Genomic DNA, 4,934 nt, shown 5'->3' on the forward strand with positions numbered 1-4,934 from the left:
GCTGATATAGCAGTGTATTTTTTTTTTGACTGTTAAATATTGGCCTAGTATTTAAATTTCTGAGTTGAAATTGCTGTGGACAGGTAAGCAGTAAGTATATCTTAACATTCTCTCAACGTAAAAGTGTTGCTTGTTAAAAAAACTAGACCTGGGGGCGCCTGGGTGGCTCAGTGGGTTAAGCCTCTGCCTTCGGCTCAGGTCATGATCCCAGTGTCCTGGGATGGAGCTGCGCATCAGGCTCTCTGCTCGGCAGGGAGCCTGCTTCTCCCTCTCTGCCTGCCTCTCTGCTTACTTGTGATCTCTGTCTATCAAATAAATAAAATCTAAAAAAAAAAACAAAACAAGACTTGTTTTAACATGCCTCCCATAGTAAGTTTTACTATTTCAAAAAATGTAAGTATTTTTGGCTCTAATTTTTAAGGACTAGCCTTTTGAAGTGTTTTCTAGCCTAGAGGTATGGAGTAACATATAAAAGTTGGGTATTTTCAGAGTCAATTTATATCATTACTGTTAAACACGGATGGTGAGGATAATTTGTAATATTTCATTTCAGTATTCAAGCAAATTAATGAATATGAGGCATTAACTTTGAATTTGTTCCATTAATGCTCAAATTTGGCTTTGGCCACCGCCCCCCTCCCTCCCATAGAGGACCACTGATAAGTGGCTGTCTATTGTCTGAATTTCTGGTGAGTTGAAGGCAGGAAAAGTTGAGAATCACTAGTTTAGATAGGTATAGATGACTTATCCTAGACCTCTACACAGAAATCTTTAATTCACCCTCACTCTTCTCTGAAATCCATTAAATTGCTGTTGCATAGCTGGTGATTGAAACACTGGTGATGGAAACACTGGCCTATGAGATACGAGATAGACGGAAGAGAAGTTTAGCTTTACAGAGACTCTTGAGAGTCAGAAATAGGAACAGGTCTGTTAAGTAGAAGGCTATTTAATGAGAGAGTGTCTCCTTCTGGAGCAAAGGACACTATAAAAGATTCGGGTTCCCTATGCTCAGGGTTCCTCCCTGAAGTGCCACCCTCTGCATGTATACATATCACCTGGCCTTTCCTTTGATTGTCCTGTTGGAAGTGGGGCTTGGGAACCAGAACAAGACAATGGTACTTTGGCTGTTGTTGTGAGTAATAAAGTCCTCTGTGCCCAACCCTAGAATCTCAAGTCTTTCTGCCATCACTCACAGAACTGGGCCAGGCTAACCCGTTAGCTTGCAAGTAGGGTAAAGTCTCCGCCCCTTCACAGTTCTTGACAGTTTGGGAGATGAGGATGAGAAGCTGACAGAGACATGGTCTCTAGAAGAGGATGGGTAATGACCCCACAGGCCAGACCCAGGGTGGAGTCTCCTCCTTGTGATCTGGTAGTAAATGCTGTTTCCCAAGTATTGGGTGGGTTATGGGAGTAAGGGTCCCCTATTACATACTTTTTTTTTCCTTTTTTAAAGATTTTATTAATTTGACACAGAGAAATCACAAGTAGGCAGAGAGGCAGGCAGAGAGAGAGAGGGGGAGGAAGCAGGCTCCCTGCGGAGCAGAGAGCCCCATGCCGGGCTCGATCCCAGGACCCTGGGATCATGACCTGAGCCGAAGGCAGAGGCTTTAACCCACTGAGCCACCCAGGTGCCCCTATTACCTACTTGTTAATGATTAGAGACTGAGTAGGGAGTAGGATTGGAACAAGCTGCCTAAAATTTGCCTTCATTGTTGGGCAGATGGGAGAAGAAATCTTACGATAATGAGACAACTCTAAAGACAATGTGGGGCGCCTGGGTGGCTCAGTGGGTTAAGCCGCTGCCTTCGGCTCAGGTCATGATCTCAGAGTCCTGGGATCGAGTCCCGCATCGGGCTCTCTGCTCAGCAGGGAGCCTGCTTCCCTCTCTCTCTCTCTGCCTGCCTCTCTGTCTACTTGTGATTTCTCTCTGTCAAATAAATAAATAAAATCTTTAAAAAAAAAAAATAAAGACAATGTGGCTGTGGCTACTAAGCAAAAGAATCTCAAAAACTGAAATAAATGGCATCAGCAGTGAGGAACATTTTTTCTTAACAAAGACCTAAAAACATTAAAATTTCATTGAGGTGAGCCTGTAGGAGTGGCCACTGGAATTGAACGCAAAGCCTTGCTTATTGGCTTAGAGCCACTCATTGTCTCCGTGCCCTCTGCTCCCTTCTCTTCTACCCTGACTTCAGTTTCATTAAGGAGAAGATGATGGAGCCTGGTCGGTCACGTTATTTGTGAGAACTATCTGTTTCATTCTGTCCTCAGTGAGAGAAGGCTAGGTCAGTAGCCGGTGAGAAAAACATGATAATTTGGACCAGGGTGGTGGTGCTGGAGGTAGAAACCACAGGATTCCGGGACTAATTAGATACATACGATGATGGGAAGGAGAGAGGCCAGGCTTCTGTCTCGAGACACTTGGTAAATGGTGACATTTCACAGTGACTGGGGGAAGGGATCAGGTATAGGGTGATCAGAATTCAGTGGGTTGTAGTTGGTAAAGGACCTTGTAAGCCATGTTAAGGAGTATGGACACTATCCCTAGAGCAGTGCAGAGTCATTGAAGAGTTTTAAGTGAGCAAGTGTTAACAGATTTGTATTTTAGAAAGGTTGTGAGGTTGAACATGTATTGGAGGGGATAAAAAGTCTGTTAAGAGGGCTACTTAGGAGGCTGTTAAAAATTTAAGGCAATGCATGGTGACCAAAACTTATTTTGTTGCAGTGGAGATGAGAAGTGGATGAAACTGAGAGATAGCGATTTGAGAAGAGAGAAAATTAGAGAGGAGAGATGGACTTCATGGTTGCTGACCAGATTTTTGGCTGACTCAGTTGAATGGTTAGTGATTCCATTCATTAAAAATTAAAGAGATGAATGAGTTGGGCGTAGGAGGAAATTAATTCAATTTTTGGTATGTTGAGTTTGATGTTAGTGAAATACTTGAGTGGACATATTTAGTAGTCTGATGAATATGGAGATATAATCAGGAAATGGATCTGGGCTGAAGCTATATATAGGTATAGATACATAAAAAGAGATGTCGATATATAACATTTATATGTATTTGCCTGTCTTGGATAGATGATGATTGAAAAGGATCATCCCTTGGAGAGGATGGAAGTTCTAGGAAGAGCATAGAAAAAGCAGAGGTTCATAAACTGGTGTCTAAGCCTATTAAAGCTCCTGAAAGCATATGGAAAATTATATGTAAATTTTCTGAGGAAATTTCCCATTACTTTAATCAGATTTTTAAAGTCAACATTGATTTGAAAGGATTAAGACCCATTATCATAATCTGTATTTTCTTTCTTTCTTTCTTTCTTCTTTTTTTTTTTTTTTTGCAATGGACATGAACTAATTAGTAATTAAAAAACCTATGGTACTATAAGCTAGATTGGAACATGACAGAAAAGGGGGAAAACTGGCAAAATCTATGAGAAAGGGTTTACTTTCCTAATCTACAAAAACATTTTGGAAATCAATAAAGAATAGAGTTCCATAACCCCTTATTGAAAACCTCTGGTAATATAAATACTTTATTTTTGGGATATTTAGGAAGGTAAATGGTATATATTACTTAATATTCCCAGGGAAGTATATGGTTTACCAAATACATTTTTTAAAAGTTTTTTAGTTTACTAGAGAGAGAGAGAGAGGGAAAGAGATCACAAGCAGGGGCAGGGGCAGAGGGAGAGAGAGAAGCAGACTCCCTGCTGAGCAGGGAACCAGATGTGGGGCTCTATCCAGGACCCTAGGATCATGACTTGAGCTGAAGGCCGATGCTTCACCAACTGAGCCACCCAGCAGCTAATTTTTTTTTTTTTTAAGGTTTTATTTTCAAGTAATCTCCATACCCAGCATGGGGCTTGAACTCACAACTCATCAAGAGTTACATGCCCCACTGACTGAGCCAGCCAGGTGTTCCCACAAGCCTTTTCTTTTCTTACCCAACTCCTCATCACTTTCCTAGCCTTCTTTCCACTTCAGGGCTCAGGGTGTTACCTAGGCTCTTTCCTTCTCCTGGAGGGTGCCTCCCCCACCCTCCTTCTAGATTTTCTCTGGTCTACCCAGTATAGGTGTCTCTTCCTCAGGAGAGCTCTGTGACACTCCAGACCAAGGGACAGGCCCTGGGACACAGGGTCACTTAGCACACTTCAGTGATTTGTATTACAAGTCATCTCTCTGCTACTAGTCTATAAAAACTGTGAGAGTAGGTCTTATGTTTGTCTTGTTCTTTTCTATTTTAATATCTGTAAATATAACTGGAATGAAGAAACTTATGTTTTGAAGATAGGAAAATTACTTTTTCCCCTATTTGCTATTCCATGAAAGGGAACCATATTCCCCTTCCTGTTTAAAATTTTAGTAGCAGATTCTATAATGGATACTTAAAGACTATGCTTTTGAAAAAGCAAGACCCATTAAAAATAGAAGTACCTTTAATTTTTTCCCCCGAGTATAACAATGATAGAAATCTACTAGACAAAATTTCAGCAAGATTGGATGGCACTTAGCACATTTTGTTAAAATCATCACGCTATTATCATCAGTACTTATTGTTGAAAATCTATTACATATGAGTGCTTTACACTCGGAATCCTTAACTTGTCCTGTGTGGTCGGTATCATTTCTATTTCATAGGTAAGGAAAGCAAGATTAGGAGAGACTTTCAGAGGTCACACACTCATAAGTGATGTGTGTGTGTGTGTGTGTATGTGTGTGTATGTGTCTGCAGATATATGCCCACGGCTATCATGCTAGAAACTCTGTGCGCCTCCCTCTGTCAAGGGGTTCCTCTCCAGGATGATGGTCCCTGATGGTTCCAATTCAGATCTGGCACGGAGCCCGAAATCCCTATTAGTCAGTTATGTGGTTCTATAGTTACTAGTTCTACAATACCAGACAGTCTTCTCTTCTTAATTTAGGAGAA

This window comes from Neovison vison, chromosome 13 (assembly GCF_020171115.1).
Source record: "Neovison vison isolate M4711 chromosome 13, ASM_NN_V1, whole genome shotgun sequence".
In the NCBI taxonomy this organism is placed as follows: Eukaryota; Metazoa; Chordata; class Mammalia; order Carnivora; family Mustelidae; genus Neogale; species Neogale vison.